General features: G+C 39.1%; 1 pseudogene; it reads left to right on the top strand.

The window, feature by feature from the left end:
* The first annotated feature begins 7002 nt into the window (after positions 1–7002).
* LOC123847591 (elongation factor 1-alpha 1-like) lies at positions 7003–8378 on the top strand (annotated as a pseudogene).
* The last annotated feature ends 10796 nt before the right edge of the window (positions 8379–19174 follow it).

The following is a 19174-nucleotide window of genomic DNA, read 5'->3' as shown; positions in this document are numbered from 1 at the left end:
AGCTACAGAAAAGTCACAGAAAATGCCATTAAGTGGGACAATGATCCAGTCCCTGAACTCAGAATCATAGGGGCCCATCCTTCTGGTTTGGGCTCTGGAATCAGAAAGTTCTAAGTTCTTTTTCTAGCCCTACCACATCTTAGTTGGGCAATCCTGCAGAATTTATTGATTTTCTCTATATTATCATCTGTAATATCATCACCATAATGTTGCCTAACTCATGTGTAACCTTGTGAGGAATAACTTAGTGAACATAGATAACGTTTAGCAAGTACCCGAGCAAAATCGAGTAACCCCAGACAACTAGATAAGTGCAATTTTTCCTACAAGATAATCATTCCCTGTTCCTGACTTATTGTGCATCTATCAGTGCTGACAGTTTAGAATATACTCAATTTGCGATCGAACTCAGAGGGACAAGAAAACATAATTGAGATTCCCAGTCAGTAGCTATCATAGAACATGGGGCAACAATTCAAGTTAATAGTTATTGAGAGGCTACTATGTACAAAACATTCTGATTGGCTAAGATTAAAAAAAATACATCATTTCCTATCCTTCAGAAGCTCACAGACTTACGATGAATACAAGTCACAGTGAGTATTCTTTAACAGAGGACCAAACAGAGGTGCCTGGTGATTCAGTCAGTGGAGCATATGACTCTTGGTTTTGGCTCAGGTTATGATCTTCAGGTCCTGTGATCAAGCCCCTCCTCCAGCTCTGGCTCAGCAGGGAGTCTGCTTCAGATTCTCCCTCTCCCTACCCTTCTGCCCCTCTCCCCACTTGTGCATGCTCACACACTCCCTCCCTCTCTCTAAAATAAGTAAACAAAATACTTTTTAAAAAATAGAGGACCAAACAGTATGCTTATGAAAGTATAGAGAAGGGATATTAATTCCAACAGAAGGAACTTCATGTCCCTCACAGTTTTTGGAGGAGATATAATTTAGATGAAGCTTTACAGGAAAGAGTATTCAAGGAAGATAGGACAGCTTGGGTAAAAATGTGGAAACAGGAAAATGCAGACTGTATTTAGGAAGAATGCATTTGTTTGCAAGGGCTGCCATAATAAAATACCACAGACTAGGTAGTTTAAGGAACAGAAATTGATTTCTCAGAGTTCTTGAGGCTAGAAATCCAAGATCAAGGTGTTGGCAAGTTAGGGTTTTCTGAAGCCTCTCTCCTTGGCTTGCAGATGACTGCTTTCTCCCTGTGTCCTCACGTGGTCTTTCTTCTGTGCCCTGCCCCTAGTGTCTCTTTGTGTGTTCAAATTTCCTTTTCTTATAAGAACACTTGTCAGATTGGATTAGGGCCACTCATAACGAACTCTTTAAAGTCCTTATCTTCAAATACAGTACCCTGAGGTACCAAGGGTTAGGATTTCAACATATGAATTTGGGGGGTGGGGGACACAATTCAGCCCTCCATAACAAATAACAAGTGATGTGATGGAAATAAATAATGTATGGGAAGGCATATAGAAGGAGCTAGATAAAATATGAGGTAAAAAAAAAAAAATTTCTTGAGCTTTTATTATAAACAAGGCACTATTCTAAGAACTTGCACAAATTATTTAATCCTCACAATAGGGGCACCTGGGTGGCTCAGTGGGTTAAGCATCTGCTCAGGTCATGATCACAGAGTCCTGAGATTGAGTCCTGAGTTGGACTCCCTTTCAGTGGGAAGCCTGCTTCTCCCACTCCCTCTCCTTCTACCCCTCCCTCCCCCTCATGCGTGCTCTCTCTCTCTTTCAAATAAATAAAATCTTTTTAAAAAATCCTCACAATAGCCCTATGAAGTAGGTATTATCATTATTCCTATGTTCGAGGAATGAAACAGGTATAGAGAGAACCAGACAACCAGAAGTCTTAATCCAAGGTTCATACTCTTAACCTCTACACTCTATTGTCTAGGAAAAGTAGAAAGGAGTCAGGTTGTGGAGCACTTTCAAAGCCAATCTGAGGAGATAGGACTTAATTCTGTAAGAAATGGGAATCCAATGGTAACTGAACAGGGAGTAGAATCATCTTTTTTTTTTTTTTTTGAGACTTCCAACAGTAATGTATAGAACAGATTGAAATGGAAAAAGCCAGCACACCATTGTATTACTTATAAGACATTTTTAGAAACTTTACTATTGGTATTGGATGTGAGTCATCTCATAGAAAACACAAAAGAAATTTTGTAATACTTAAAATCCAAACATTTTAAGAACTCAAGTTTATTTCCATAATTACAAATTCATGATGGACTTCTAAATAACCCACAGAACTGTTCTTTTTGCTCCCTCTACATTAACAGCAAAATATCAGTAGTAAGAATTGATGTGATCTTAATAGTAGTATTAATTATTTAGCCATGGTAATTTTTGGTGTGTTGGTTGCTTGGTTTTTGCTGTTGTTGCTGCTTCGATTGCATCATCTCTTTCTTGTATCAACACTGTGAGGTGATGCTGCGCTTGCAGGAATTGGAGATTAAAGAGGCATCATAATAATGAAAAGCATTGTTCATAATATTATGGATACTGTTATCCTTTTAACATCTGTAGTTTCTGCAGTCCTAGGAGTCTAATCTGGTCACAGATTAGAGATACTCCTACTGAGGCCTAGCTATCTACACTCTGAGCTCTTAAACATATGGTTAGGTTTTTTAAAAAACAGTTTTATTGAGGTATGAGTGACATACAATAAACTGCAAATACTTAAAATGCACAATTTTAAGTACATGTACCCATGGAACGATCACCAAAATAATGAGATAATAAACACATCCATATTCTGATACCAAAATAATCAAGATAACAAACACATTCATCATTCTCAGAATTCTCCTCAGGCCCCTCTGCAGCCTCTTCTCACCCCTTCCCTTCTCTTCTTTCCGCATACAATTCACTGATCTGCTGTTACTATAGAGAAGTTTGCATTTTCTAGAACTTTAAATTAATATTATCATACAATATGTATTATTTTTTACTGGTTTGTTTTACTCAACATTAAGACTTTTGAGATTCCATCATGTTGTTGCGCATTCACTCCTTTTTGTTGCTAAGCAGGATTCCACAATTTCTTTATCCATTCACATGTTGATGGACATTTGGGTTGTTTCCAGTCCCAAACTGGAAAACAGAGCTGCCATGAATTTGTGTACAGACTGGGTACTGCTTTCACTTCTCTTGGTTTTCTCACTGTTTTGCATATGGATATCCAATTATTCCAGTAACATATGTTGAAAAGACTATCCTTTCTCCACTACATTGCCTTTGCAATTTAGAGAAAATCAATTAACCACATATGTGTGGGTTGATTTCTGGACTCTCTATTGTTCCATTGATTTATATGCGTATTTTCACACCAATCCCACACTATCTCTTTTTTTAAAGACTGTATTTATTTATTTGAGAGAAAGAGACAAAGAGAGAGCATGAGCCGGGGGAGGGGCAGAGGGAGAGAGAGAAGTAGACTCCCTGATGAGCAGGGAGCCCGAGAGGACTCAGTACTTGATCCCAGGACTCAGAGGTCATGACCTGAGCCTAAGGCAGAGGCTTAAACAACTAAGCCACCCAGGTGCCCCTCAATACCACACTTTCTTGATTGTAGCTTTATAGTAAGAGTTCAAGTGAGGTGGGTTAAGTCCTCCAACTTTATTATTTTTCAATGTTATTTTCACTAGTCAAGGTCCTTTGCATTTTCATATGGATTTTAGAACCTACTTGTCAATTTCTGCATTTTGCTTTGAGATTTTAAATGGGATTGTGTTGATCAATTTGGAGGCAATAACTATCTTAACAAAATTGTATCTTCTAATTCATAAACAAACTATATCTTTCAATTTATTTGGTTTTTTTTTAAGTTTTTCAGCAATAACATATAGCTTAGAGTGTATAAATCTTGCAAATCTTTTGTCAGATTTATCCTTAAATATTTCATATGTTGTATGCTATTTTAGGTAGTATCATTTTGTTGGGGTTTTTTTTAAGATTTTATTTATTTATTTGACAGAGAGAGAGAGACACACCAAGAGAGGGAACATAAGCAGGGGGAGTGGGAGAAAGAGAAGCTGGCTTCCCGTGGAGCAGGGAGCCCAACGCGGGGCTCGATCCCAGAACCCCGGCATCATGACCTGAGCTGAAGGCAGACGCTCAATGACTGAGCCACCCAGGCGCCCCAGTAGTATCGTTTTTTAACTTTAATTTCCAAGTGTTCATTGGTAACATATAGAAATACAACTGATTTTTCTACATTTTGTACTGAAACCCTGTTAAACAGACTTATTAGTCCTAGGAGTTTTTTGCTTCCATAGGATTTTATATATAAATAGTTGTGTTGTCTGTGATTAAAATCATTTTTACTGCTTCTATTCCAATCTGGTTGCTTTGTATTTCTTTTCTTTGCCTGACTACAATGGCTAGAACCCCTACTATAATATAAATAGAAGTGGAAAAAGTGAACATCCTGTCTTATTCTTGATTACAGGGTAAAAGCATTTAGTCTTTCACCATTATGTATGAGTTCAGCTACAGGTTTTTCACAGGTGCCTTTTTCAGGTTGAGGAAACATCCTTGTATCACTAGTTTGCTGGGAAAATTTTAACAGGAATAAATGTTAGATTCCATCTAATGCTTTTTCTGAATCTACTGAGATGATCACATGGGTTTTTCTTAAATCATTTGTTAATATGGCAAATTCCATTAAATGATTTTCAAATGTCATTCCCCCCTTACATTCCTGGAATAAGTTCCACTTGATCATTATGTGTTATCATTTCATTCAATTTGCTAAAATTTTGTTAAGAATTTTTGCATTTACTTTCATGAGGATATTGGCCCATAGTTTTGTTTATAATACCTTTGTCTGGTTTTAATATCAGAAAAATGCTGGACTCACATAATGAATTAGAAAGTACTTCCTCTTGTTCAATTTTGTATAATTGATATTATTTATTCCTTAAATGTTTGGAAGAATTCACTAGAGAAGTCATCTGGGACTGGAGTTTTCTGTGGCAGAAGTTTTTGTTTGTTTTGTTTTTAAGATTTTATTTATTTATTTGAGAGAGAGAGCAGAGTGAGAGAGAGAGAGCACGAGTGGGCGAGCTGGGAGGTGGGGCGCAGAGGGAGAGGGAGAAGCAGACTCCCAGCTGAGCAGGGAGCCGGATGCGGGACTCCATCCCAGGATCCTGGGATCATGACCTGAGCTGAAGGCAGACAGCTGAAGGCAGATGCTTAACCGACTGAGCCACCCACGTGCCCCTGGCAGAAGTTTTTTGTTTGTTTCTTAGAAATTCAATTTCTTTAACAGGTACAGTTATTCAGATATTCTGTTTCATCTTGAGTGAAGTTTGGCAACCTATGTCTTTCAAGGAAGTTGCCCATTTCATTTAAGTTGTTCAATCTGTTGGAAAAAGTTGTTCATAATATTATGAATACTGTTATCCTTTTAACATCTGTAGTTTCTGCAGTAATATCATCTTTTTCATTCCTAATCTTGGCAATTTGTGCCTTCTCCCATTGTTTTCCTTATCATTCTGGCTAGAGGGTTATCAATTTTATTTACCTTCTCCAAAAAAATCCCTTGCTTCCATTGTCTATCATTTTTCTATTTTCTGTTTCATTGATTTCCACTTGGTCTTTCTAATTGGTGAATTCTGTGTTTCAACTTTAGTGGGCTAAGTTACACCCAGATAGGTGGTAGAATATTATTTCTGGGTACATCTGTGAGTGTGTTACTGGGAGAAATTAACATGTGAAACAGTAGATTGAGTAAAGATCACCCTGACCAATACAGCCTTGTTTTAATCATTATTAAGAGAAAAGTGTTAAAATCTGTGACTGTAACTATGGATTTCTATGTTTTTCTTGCAGTTCTTTTTGGTTTTGTTTCATGTAGTTTGAAACTATTTTATTAGGCTCATATATGTTTGGAATTGTTCTTTTTGATGAGTTAACTTTTTTTTTTTAAAGATTTTATTTATTTATTTATTTGAGAGAGAGCTAAAGCAAGAGAGATCACAGAGGCAGAGGGAGAAGCAGGCTCCCCACTGAGCAGGGAGCCTGATGTGGGGCTCAATCCCAGGTCCCCGAGATCATGACCTGAGCTGAAGGCAGATGCTTAACTGACTGAGCCACCCAGGCGCCCCATGAGTTAACTTCTTTATCAAATAAAATGACTCTATTTAACTCTCATAATATCCTTTACTATAAAGTCTACTTTCTCTGACACCAGTAGCCATTCTAACCTTTTTTTAAGTGCTAACAGGATATGTTTCTATCCTTTTACTTTTAATCAATTTGTGTTTTTATTTTAAAGTGGATTTTTTTGTAGGCAGTATATATTTTGGTCTTGCTTTTGTATGCAATCTAACAATCTCTGCCTTTTAATATATATTTAGACCATTCACTTCTAATACAATTGTTGATATGCTTAGGTTTGAATTTGCAATTTTGCTTTTTTGTTCCTGGTTCCTTTTTTTTTCCCCCTTCTTTTGGATTATTTGTGTACTTTTAGACATTGCACTATTTCTTCTTTGTTCAATTAGCTATATTTTTTGTTGTCTTTTTTAATGGTTGCTTTAGGGTTTAGAGTATACATTTTTAATTTACATAGTCTACCTTCATGTGATGTTATACAGCAGAACATAGAACAAAAGAAAGTTATAATAGTATATTTCCAGTTCTTCCCTCTTGGCCTTTGTACTATCAAATGTTTTACTTCTCCATAGGTTATACACTGCATAGGTAAACGTAGTTACCATTTCTGGTATTCTTCATTCCTTTACGTAGATCCAGCTTTCCATCTGGTATCATTTTATTCTGCTTCAACGACTTCTATGTATCATCATATTATACTGCAAGTTTATTGATGATTCATTCTTTTAAGTTTTTTTCTTAATCTCCAAAGGGGTATTTATCTCACATTTGTTTTTAAAATACAGACAATCCGCTTTTTCACAACGGATTTGCCACCAGAACACAGGTGTCATGAAAACCACCACTAAACCTAAACCAAAATGGGAAAGGAAATGACTTACATCAACATCATCGTCACTGGACATGTAGATTAAGGCAAGTCTACCACTACTGGTCATCTGATCTACAAATGTGGTGAGATCGACAAAAGAACTATCGAAAAATTTGAGAAGGAGGCTCCTGAGATGAGAAAGGGATTCTTCAAGTATGTCCGGGTCTGGGATAAACTGAAAGCTGAACATGAACATGGTATCACCATTGATATCTCCCTGTGGAAATTCAAGACCAGCAAGAATTATGTGACCATCATTGATGCCCCAAGACACAGAGACTTTATCAAAAACATGATTCCAGGCACATCTCAGGCTGACTGTGCTGTCCTGATTGCTGCTGCTGGTGTTGGTGAATTTGAAGCAGGTATCTCCAAGAATGGACACACCTATGAGCATGTCCTTCTGGCTTACACACTGGGTGTAAAACAACTTATTGTTTGTGTTAACAAAATGGATTCCACTGAGCCACCCTACAGCCAGAAGAGATAGGAGGAAATCGTAAAGGAAGTCAGCACCTACATTAAGAAAATTGGCTACAACCCGACACAGTAGGATTTGTGCCAATTTCTGGTTGGAATGCTGACAATATGCTGGAGCCAAGTGCTAACATGCACTTCAAGGAATGGAAAGTCACCCATGAAGATGGGAATGCCAGTGGAACCACACTGCTTGAAACTCTGGATTGCAATCTGCCACCAACTCATCCAACTGACTGCCCTTGTGTCTGCCTCTCCAGAACATTTACAAAATTGGTGGTATTGGTACTATCCCTGTGGGCGAGTGGAGACTGGTGTTCTTAAACCTGGTATGGTGGTCCCCTTTGCTCCAGTCAATGTTACAACTGAAGTGAAGTCTGTTGAAATGCACCGTGAAGCTTTGAGTGAGGCTCGTTCTGCAGACAATGTGGGCTTCAATGTCAAGAACGTATCTGTCAAAGATGTTCGTCGTGGCAATGTGGCTGGTGACAGCAAAAATGACCCACCCATGGAAGCATCTGGCTTCACAGCTCAGGTGATTATCCTGAACCATCCAGGCCAAATCATGCTGAATATGTATCTGTGCGGGATTGTCACACAGCTCACATTGCTTACAAGTTTGCTGAGCTGAAGAACTAGATCGTCGTTCTGGAAAAAAGCGGGAAGATGGTCCCAAGTACTTGAAATCTCGTGATGCTGCCATCATTGATATGGTTCCTAGCAAGTCTATGTGTTGAGAGCTTCTCTGACTATCCTCCACTGGACTGCTTTGCTATTCCTGACATGAGACAGATGGTTGCTGGGGGTGTCGTCAAAGCAGTGGACAAGAAGACAGCTGGAGCTAGCAAGGTCACCGAGTCTGCCCAGAAAGCTCAGAAGGCTAAATGAATATTATCCCCAATCCTGCCATCCCAGTCTTAATCAGTAGTGGAAGAAGGTCTCAGAACTGTTTGTATCAATTGGCCATTTAAGTTTAATAATAAAAGACTGGTTAATGATAACAATGCATCATAAAACCTTCAGAAGGAAAGGAGAATGTTTTGTGGACCATTTGTTTTTTTGTGTGTGTGGCAGTTTTAAGTTATTACTTTTTAAAATCAGTAGTTTTTAATGGAAACAACTTGACCAAAAATCTGTCAAAGAATCTTGAGACCATTAAAACGAAAGTTTAATGAGAATAAATAAATTAATAAATAAATAAATATAAAATACAGACAATCCTCACGTTGCATAGTTCAAATATACACAGATTTCAATTACCACTATTTAGCTAAATAACACTACCCTCCCAGAGAAAAACATGGCTTAAATTTCAGTTTTCATGGCATATGAACCATGAATAATTGCATAAAGTATAAACTTTGCTAATAGCTATTCACCCCATGAATTACTACGTAAATGACCATCATATGGTTTTTATCCTTTCTGTATTGATGTGATATATCACATTGATTGATTTGTGAATACTGAACCACCCTTGCATCCAGGTATAATTCCCACTTGATCATGGTGAATGATTTTCTTAATGTATTGTTGGATACGGTTTGCTAATATTTTGCTGAGGATTTTTGCCTTTATGTTCATCAGAGATACTGGCCTGTAGTTCTCTTTTTTGTAATGTCTTTATCTGGTTTTGGTATCATGGTAATGCTGGCCTCACAGAATGAGTTTGTAAGTTTTCCTTCCTCTTCTTTTTTTGGAATAGTGTGAAAAAAGTAGGTATTAACTCTTCTTTAAATATTTGGTAGAATTCACCCATTAAAGTGTGTGGTCCTAGACTTTTGTTTTTTGGGAGTTTCTTGATTACTGATTCAATTTCATTGCAAGTAATTGGTCCAATCAAATATTCTATTTCTTCCTGCTTCAGTTTGGGAGGTTAGATGTTTCTAGGAATTTATCCATTTCTTCTAGGTTGTCCAATTCATTGGCATATAATTTTTCATAATAGTCTCTTATAATCCTTTGTATTTCTGTGGTATCAGTTATTATTTCTCTTCTTTCATTTCTGATTTTATTTATTTGAGTCTTCATTTTTTTTTCCCATGAGGCTGGCTAGACACTTGCCAACTTTGTTGATCTTTTCAAAGAACCAGCTCCTGGTTTCTTGATCTGTTCTATTGTAGTTTGTTTGTTTCTATTTCAAGTATTTCTGTCCTAATCTTTATTATTTCCTTCCTTCTATTGGCTTTGGGTTTTTTTGCTTTTCTTTTTCTAACTCCTTTGGGTATAAGGTTATATTGTTTGAGATTTTTTTCTTGCTTCTTGAGGTAGGCCTGTATGGCTATAAGCTTCCCTTTAAGAACAGTTTTTGCTGCATCCTAAATATTTTGGACCTTGTATTTTCATTTTCATTTGTTTCCATGTATTTTTTTATTTCCTCTTTGATTTCTTGGCTGACACATTCATTGTTTAGTAACATGTTCTTTAACTAACATGTTACTTAGTAACATGTTCTTTCCAGATTTTTTCTTATCATTGATTTCTAGTTTCATAGCATTGTGGTCAGAAAAGATGTATGGTATGACTTTGATCTTTCTGAAGTTGTTGAGACTTGTTTTGTGGCCTAATATATGATCTATTCTGGAGAATGCTCCATGTGTACCTGAAAAGAATGTGTATTCTGCTGTTTTAGGGTGAACATTCTGAATATATCTGTTAGATGATTCATCTGATCCAATGTAATTGGACCCATTGAAAGCCATTGTTTCTTTGTTTGTTTGGATTTATATCTGTTTGGATGATATATCCATTGATGTAAGTGGGGTGTTAAAGCTCCCTACTGTTATTGTATTGCTATCAATTCATTCCTTTATGTTTGTTATTAAATATTTTATAAATTTGGGTGCTCCCTTGTTGGGTGCATAAATATTCACAATTGTTATATCTTCCAGTTGGATTCTTCCCTGTATGACTATATAGTGTCTTTCATTGTCTCTTATTATAGTCATTGTTTAAAGTCTATTTTGTCCTATATAAGTCTTGCTACCCCAGCTTTCTTTTCACTTCCATTTGCGCAATAAATGCTTTTCCATCCCTTCACTTTCAAACTGTTTGTGGCTTTAGGTCTGAAATGAGACTCTTGTAGGTAGCATATAGGTGAATCTTGCTTTTTTTATCCATTCATTCACCCTATGTCTTTTGATTGGAGTGTTTAGTCCATTTACATTCAGAGTAATTATATTGATAGTAATGTACTTATTTCCATTGTATTATTTGTTTTACTATTGTTCTTGTAGTTCTTCTCTGTTCCTTTCTTCTATTGTTCTCTTTCACAGTTTGGTGGATTTCTTTAGTGATATACTTGGATTCTTTTCTCTTTATTTTTTGTATATCTATTACTGGTTTTTGACTTGTGGTTACCATTAGGTTTGTATATAACATCTTCTGCATACACCATGTTTTAGGTGTATGGTGTCATACTTTACATCCTTTTATTTTGGGAATCTCTTGACTGATTTTTACACATAAAAGAATCCCAAGGAGGCTCCATGCTCAAGGCATGCAGTGTTAGCAAGGTTTATACACATCTGCTGTGGGAGGGGACCTGCAACCTCTCAGAACGCCCACCAGGCCAGCCAGGTTGGAGGGGGCAGATCCACAGAAGCACACAGTGGCATGCATGCTGTTAGCAAGTTAGGTAAGACAGTGTTTGTGCCACATCAGTTCCTGCAAATGTCCTCATGTGTAGGCTGAGAGGTGAGAGGGGAAATGGTGCCCACCAACAACTTTGTTCCTGGAGAAATCTCTAACAATCCCTGCCCCTCCAGTGCATACTCTGAGATTATTAAACAAATCTCTCTCTTGTATACCACAGGCATTTTTCAAACTGCTGTTTCTATGCTCTATCTCTGTGGGGCTGTTTGCTGTGCTGTCTCTTTAAGGGCAGGGGCTCAGTTTCCTCTCACCCTCCTGGCTCTCCCAAAGCCAAACCTGCTGATTTTTAAAGTTCCAGGTGTTAAGCCCCACTGATTGTAAGAACTCATGAAATTACACCCCTCTGTTTTTTTGTTTTTGTTTTTTTTTAACACCCCTCTGGTTTTTAAAGCCAAATGTTATAGGGATTCAACTTTCCTGTGGGGGGTCCCTGTGCCTGGGATGCCTGATGTAAGGGTCTGTCTCTCCCCCGCCCCTGAGCCCACAGCAACCCTCCCTCACTCAGACAGTCACATGGGTCCATTTAGCTCCCCACTGCATCTCTTCCCTCTTCAATATGTCCTCTTCTCTACATTAACTGTGGAAAGTCTGTTCTGCCAATCTTTGGGTCATTTTCTGGGTTATTTACACTGATGTGCATATTATCTAGTTGTATCCAGGAGATGAGGTAAGCTTAGGATGCCCTTATACCACCAACTTCTCTGGAAGTCCTATTTTGGCAAAATTCTTAAAGGTCATGGAACAATGGTAATTTTTCCCATTGATTAAGATTGCTTTGCACAATTTCATTTTGCATGGTCTTTTTTTTTTTTAAAAAAGATTTTATTTATTTATTTGAGACAGAGAGAATGAGAGACAGAGAGCATGAGAGGGAGGAGGGTCAGAGGGAGAAGCAGACTCCCTGCCGAGCAGGGAGCCCGATGCGGGACTCGATCCAGGGACTCCAGGATCATGACCTGAGCCAAAGGCAGTCGCTTAACCAACTGAGCCACCCAGGCGCCCCTGCATGGTCTTTTTTATAGTCTCACCCAACTGTGCAAAGCAAGGACTACCTATATATTTTCACCAGGCATAAAATTCTAGGTTGACAGAGTTTGGCTTTTTTTTTCTTTCATTATTTTAAAATGTTGTTTCACTACCTTCTAGCTTGCACTGTGTCTAACAAGAAATCTGTCATGCTTATCTTTGTTTCTGTGTACATGATGTTTCTCTGGCTGCTTTTAAGATTTGTTCTTTTTCACTGGTTTGACAGAATTTGTTTATGATGTCCTCTGATGTCATTTTCTTCATGTTTTTTGTGCTTGAAGTTTACTGAGTTTGCTGGATTTGTGAGCTAATGATTTTCATCATCATTTTTGACAATTATTTTTTTTCAAGTTTTGTCCTGTTCCCCTCTCCTTTGGGGACTCCTATTTCATGTACATTTAGCTGCCTGAAATTGTTGTAGATCTCACAGGTGTTCTTGTATTTTTTTTTTCTTTTTTCTTTCTGTGTTTCATTTGGAGAGTTGATTATTCTGTATCCAAATTCACTACTCTTTTCTTTTACAGTATCCAATCTGCTATTAATCTCATCCAGTGTCTGTTTCATCTTAGGCATTATAGTTTCCTTTGACTTGGATTTTTTTCTTTATTTTCCTTGTGTCTACCTAACAGGCTCAATCTTCTCATTAGCTTCTTAAACACACAGAATACCATCACAATAACTGTTTTAAAACCCTTTCCTACTAATTCTATCATCCAGGCATTTCTGGTTCAGTTTTAATTGATTAATTTTTCTTATTACTGGATTAGAGTAGCATTTGCTCTAGGTCCAATTTTTTTCCTTCTACTGAAGCAAAACCCTTCTTAGTGCTCTACCCACGGACCAATGAATTATGAGGTTTTCTGCTCTGGCTATTGAGACCAGGTACTATTCCCAGTCCTGTGTGAGTTCTAAAATTCATTCCCTCTAACTCTTTGGGGTGGTTCTTTCCTCACCCTTGGTTAGTTTTTTATGCCAAGCAATAATCAGTAATCAACTGCATACTCAATTGGGACCCTCTGCAGTTTTCCAGGGGCTTTCTCTGTGCAGCTCTCTCCTCTCTAGTAGTTGTCTTGAAACTCTATCTCCCCAGACTCCCAGATCCTTTTCCTCAACCCCTTGTGAGTGATAGGCTCTGTCTAGATCCACCTCCTTGGGAAAATGCTCCAGGCAAAGAGCTGAAACAATTGTAAGATTCACCTTATTTGTTTACTGTCTTAGAAATAATTTGCTTCACTGCTTAATATCCAATGTCTTCAGAACCATCTTGTGTCATATCTTTTGATATCAGTTTTTGGTTATTTCAGTTAAAAAGGTAAATTCAGTCTCCACTATGGCCAAAAAAGAAACTCAAAATACCCAGAATTTTTACCTGAATTTTCCTAACAATATCTCAGTTCTTTACTTCTTTTAGAGACAAATTCCTCCATCTTTGTCATTCATTTTTTAGTATATTTTTTGTTAACTAAATAAAATTTAAAGCACTATTTATATATACTATGCACGAAAGCCAAAATAAGTACAAGCCCAAAATGTAAAAGAAACTAGTAGAAGACTAATTGCAATGATGCATGTAAAAGATCTGAACTGAAGCATTAAAATGCCTTGCTTTAGACATCCCACATTCATTACCAGCATGTAGTTTATCATTTGATTGTTGGAGAAAAATTTACGGAACAATATTTGTAATGTTTCCCAAGCCTTTACAAATGACACATGCCAGATTCAAATATATGCATATTTCTGCACACCAACAGATTAACAGAAGATTCCATATGAGACAGTTACTATAAGCCTGACACCTGGTCACAGCCCACGTAAGGTATAGAGCATTGTCCCAGTCCTCTAGGAACCTGCAGGGCCTGGCACAGAGTAGGGAAACAGTGAATCCCTTTTCAATGAACAAATGAATGCAGGGATCAATGAACAAATCTATCAAGATGGGAAGACCAAGCTATGCCAGTTTTAGATGAGGAGGAGTCTCAGGAGAAGGCAATTCACTCAACCCATAAGAAAGGAAATAATATTAAAAAAAACAAAAAGAATAAGAAGAACTCAGAGACAGAAAGTAGAATGACAGTTTTCAGTTGTGGGGGTGGTGGAGAAGTGGAAGGAGGAATTACTGTTTAGTTGGTACAGCTTCAATTTTGCAAGACTTAAAATATTCTGTGGATAGATGGTAGCGCTCGTAACCCAACAATGTGAATACACTTAATGCCACTGAAATGTACTCTTTTTTTTTTTTTTAAGATTTTATTTATTTATTTGACAGAGACAGGGATAGCGAGAGCAGGAACACAAGAAGCAGGAGTGGGAGAGGGAGAAGCAGGCTTCCCCTCGAGGAGGGAGCCCAATGTGGGACTCGATCCCAGGACCCTGGGATCATGACCTGAGCCGAAGGCAGACGCTTAACGACTGAGCCACCCAGGCACCCTGAAATGTACTCTTAAAAAATGGTTAACATAGCAAATTTTATCTTATGTGTATTTTACCACAATTAAAATTTTTAAATAAATACATAAAATCATCAAAGCTGAGAAGATTTTTTTTAATACACAGAATTAACTAGGTATAGAGAAAGAAAAAAATCTTTTCCTCTGCTCATCTGAGGTTCCCCAGCTGGGGCCCTATAAATTAGACAGGCCAATGACAGGTTAACAAGAGAACAACAAACAGAAGTTTATTAACATGTGCATTATGCATGTACACATGGGAGCGCCCAGCAATGAGTAACTCAAAGAAGTGATTAGAATTGGAGCTTATGGGGCGCCTGGCTGGCTCAGTCAGTTAAGTGTCCGACTCTTGATCTCAGTTCAGGTCTCGACCTCAGGGTCATGAGTTCAAGCCCTGCATTGGGCTCCATGTTAAAATAATAATAATATATTATTAATTAAATTTTAAAAAGAAGTAGTGTTTATATGCCATCTTAGGCTAACCAAAGAAAAAGAGGTTTGGGGGTTCTAGGCAGGGCAAGGTGACCAGGAAAATTATGGTAACAAGGATCATCTGGTAAGGTCTGTTATGCAGATTCAAGTCAGTGCCTTCTCCATTGATAAGAGTTTATGGGAGTCCTCTTCCTGGTACTGGAGAGGGAGACACCTCTACAAATGGAAATTTCCTTTACAAAAAGAAAACAGATGTCCTGTTTTTAGAGCTTTCACTGTATCGTCTGGTTTTCAATATCTTCTCGCTCAAAATAGTCCATATGCTTCCAAAGAGGCATATTTTGGGGTGGCAAATTCTTGTATCCTTAACACTATTAGCATATGGGCTCCACTATCAAGAGAGTTTTTTTCCTTATTTTTAATTTAAATTTTACACTAAGAAAACATGTGTTAGTCTTTGGCTTAACAATAAACTAGCCTGTTGACGTTACTATCAAACTTTATCTGAAGCAGCCACCTATCAACTACTCTCTTCACCTTAATATCCCCAAATTACAGTTTGGGAAAAGTAAAAACTGTAAGTTTACATGCTGATTTACAACAATATCCATCTATGCCGTGTGGACTACAAGTGACTCCCCGTACACGCCAAACATGAGTTGAGTGCTTACCACGTGCCAAACTTTGAGACAGGTATTCATCCTTCTTGTCTACTTTAGTCCTCCCAACAACAGTTTGTAGAATAATACTATCTCAGGTTAGGAAACAGAGTTATAAACATTTTTTATAAAACTTGCCATATATTATGCAGCTTAAATAGAGAAGTCGAGGGTGCCTGGGTGGCTCAGTCGTTAAGCGTCTGCCTTCGGCTCAGGTCATGATCCCAGGGTCCTGGGATCGAGTCCCACATCAGGCTCCCTGCTCCATGGGAAGCCTGCTTCTCCCTCTCCCACTCCCACTGCTTGTGTTCCTGCTCTCGCTATCTCTGTCTCTGTCAAATAAATAAATAAAATCTTTAAAAAAAAAAAAAAAAATAGAGAAGTCAAGGGCGCCTGGGTGGCTCAGTTGGTTAAGCAACTGCCTTCGGCTCAGGTCATGATCCCGGAGTCCTGGGATCAAGTCCCGCATTGGGCTCCCGGCTCAGCAGGGAGCTTGCTTCTCCCTCTGACCCTATCCCCTCTCATGCTGTTTCTCTCTCTCTCTCTCTCAAATAAATAAATAAAATCTTTAAAAACAAAAAAAAAGAGAGAAGTCGGGATTCAAAGCTAGTTCTGTATGTTTCCAAAGTCCATATTCTTTACTTTCTGCTACTTACTAGGCAACATGCTTCAGTATTGCAGTGGTCCCCAAAGTGTGACCCTGAGACCAGCAGCATCAGCACCATCTAGGAACTCATTAGAGATGCAAAAACTTGGCTCCTTCCCAGTCTTACTGACTCAGAAATTTTGGAAATGGAGCTCAGCAAGTGATTTTGATGCCCACTCAAGTGTGAAAGCCACTGAATTATTGGATGACCAGTGGCAACGAGGAGAAACTTTAGAAGATAAGAGAGAGTGGGATGAGAGAGGAATGGTGGGTATAAATTGGCCTAGTCTCTGATAACATCTTCCATTAAGTGATCATATCTGTAGCTCCAGGAACTCACATGAAAAGGGATATGCCAAGAATCTGTTGCCCAAGATGGTGATAAAGTGAATCCCAGGTATGGTACAATAACTTCTTCCAACAGAGTATCACTGCATAATAAAGGGACTTCCAAAATGATGTGGGAAACAAAGGCAAAAAGAAAAATTAAATTTTCTTACTACTTACAACCCACTAACAAGTCCTTCAAACAGGCAGAGTGACATTCCTCTAGGAACTCAGCTGCCTTGGTGTTAATGCTTTGCTAAGGGCAAAAGGCAATCTTAGCTTAACATTATCCTGACCCGCCCCCCCAGGATCCTATAAGACTACTTTAACATATAAAAATTCCTTTGGAAACTTCCATTTATCTCTACCCCCCAAAATATATGTTAAAGTATCCTCCAAGCATATGACCCACCAATATACATCTGAAGGGCCTGTTATGACTGAGTTTTTACTAGACTGTAATAAATTATGTTTTCCTAACAATAATTGGCCCCCTCAAGGTCCTGGAAACTTTGCTTCCAAAATTCCTTAGAGATAGGCCATCTCTAGCCCCCTCCCAACTTGAAAGTATATAATCAGCCACTCCTCATGACCCCAGTGCAGCTCCTTCTGCCCACGGGTCCTGTCCCCGTGCTTTAATAAAACACCACCTTTCTGCACTGAAGATGTCTCAAGAATTCTTTCTTGGCCATCAGCTCTGAACCCCACAACTTCAAATCACATCACAAAACACAAGGTGAAACATCCACATCCAGGGTCTTTAAGTCAGCATTCCTGAAGTCATACTTGGACCACATGTGTATCCACAAAAAAAAGGGGGGTGGGGAGCCAATAAATTAGAAAATTTATTTCTACCTGTCTAACAGAACTACTTCACAAGGCAACTTAGCATATTATGGCTCAAGCAGCTTTACATACTTCCCCAAAGACCCCTTATTACAGGTAAATGCCTAGTAACAACCCACTGAACTAGAGCTCTTGGAGGAAATAGCTCTCCAAGACACCAGAAGTAGAGACAGAGATGTTATTTATAAAGGGAATTTGACACTGCTTTCTCCCCACCCTGACCACAAACGAGGATGCAGTTTTGTTAATGCTGGATGGGCCAACAACTAGGAGAGCCCAATATGTTCATAAATATTCTTTATGTTTAATTTATAGATAACTTGTGAAGTTCTTCTATAATAAAAGATCAGTAGTATAGAAAGAATTGAATTTTTCCTATCAAATGGGATCTGAGCAAGCAGTATCTCGGGCAGCATTCTTCCTTCGATGAAGGACATGGTTTCTGGGAAAAACCATTGCAAGACGTGCCTCATCTGCTTCTACCCTGTGTGATCACCTTGCTTCTAATAAGATTTCATTTCCTTGACTAATTAAAGCACCATCTGGGCCAGTTAATAAAAATACGCCAAGTCTATAATTGTTTTAAATGTGACCCTTATAAATAAAACAAAAAATAAAGAAATTAAAATTTTAGAGGGCAGAGCAAGATGGCAGAGGAGTACGAGACCTGGATTTCATCTGGTCTCAGGAATTCAGCTGGATAGGGATCAAACCGTTCTGAACACCTACAAACTCAACAGGAGATCAAAGAAAAGAATAGCAACAACTCTCTGAACAGAAAAGCAACCACTTTCTGGAAAGCAGGACGTGCAGAGAAGTGAATCTGAGGCAATATTTGGGAGGATAGACAGTGGGGGAGGGGGCCTCTGTCAGCCGCGGCAAGTGATAGAGCCGCGGAGCACAAAATCGGAACTTTTAGAAGTCCGCTCCGCTGAGGGACATCGCTCCAGTGGCTAAGCTGGGGGTGGAACCCTCGCGGGGACAGTGTGGTCTCAGGACCCTCTGGGGTCACAGAAAGACCGGGGGTGCCTGAGTGCGGCAGAGCTCCCAGGTACCGAGCCGGGAAGCCAGCTGTAGAGATGGAGCCGAGGCGTGGGCTCTCAGCTTGGGGTTGCATAAACTGTGATCCCAGGCACAGTCAGGCCACTGCTCTTCCAGCAGGGACCCAACAAGTGGCAGATCCGGGGAGACTCCCCTTCCTCCCCGGGGAGGAGTGGCACGGGAGTGCACTTCAGGGATCTGCTGGGTTTGGAGACTCCACACGGGGTCGGGTGCCAGAGATAGAAACGATTAGTCATAGGCTGGGTGAGCACGGAGTGCAGCCGGGGACCGGGGAGACGGGAGTGAGTGACTGCTTTTCTCTTGGGGCTCATGGAGGAGCGGGGCCCCGAGTTCTCGTATCCTCCGGGGCAGAGATTGGGAGGCTGCCATTTTCACTCTCGGCCTCCAAAGCTGTACAGACAGCTTGCAGGGAACAAAAGCTCCCAAGAGCAAACCGGAGCAGATTACTTAGCCCAGACCCGGCAAGGGCGGGGCAATTCCACCTCCAGCAAAGATATTTGGGAACCACGGCAACAGGCCCCTCCCCCAGAAGATCAGCAAGAATAGCCAGCCAAGACCAAGTTTACTGATCAATGAGAACGG

The sequence above is a fragment of the Mirounga angustirostris genome, unplaced genomic scaffold, assembly GCF_029215605.1.
Source record: "Mirounga angustirostris isolate CCGP_5_RB_7025 unplaced genomic scaffold, mMirAng1.0.hap1 SCAF_2, whole genome shotgun sequence".
Classification (NCBI taxonomy): Eukaryota; Metazoa; Chordata; class Mammalia; order Carnivora; family Phocidae; genus Mirounga; species Mirounga angustirostris.
This window is presented reverse-complemented; position numbering and strand designations above follow the sequence as displayed.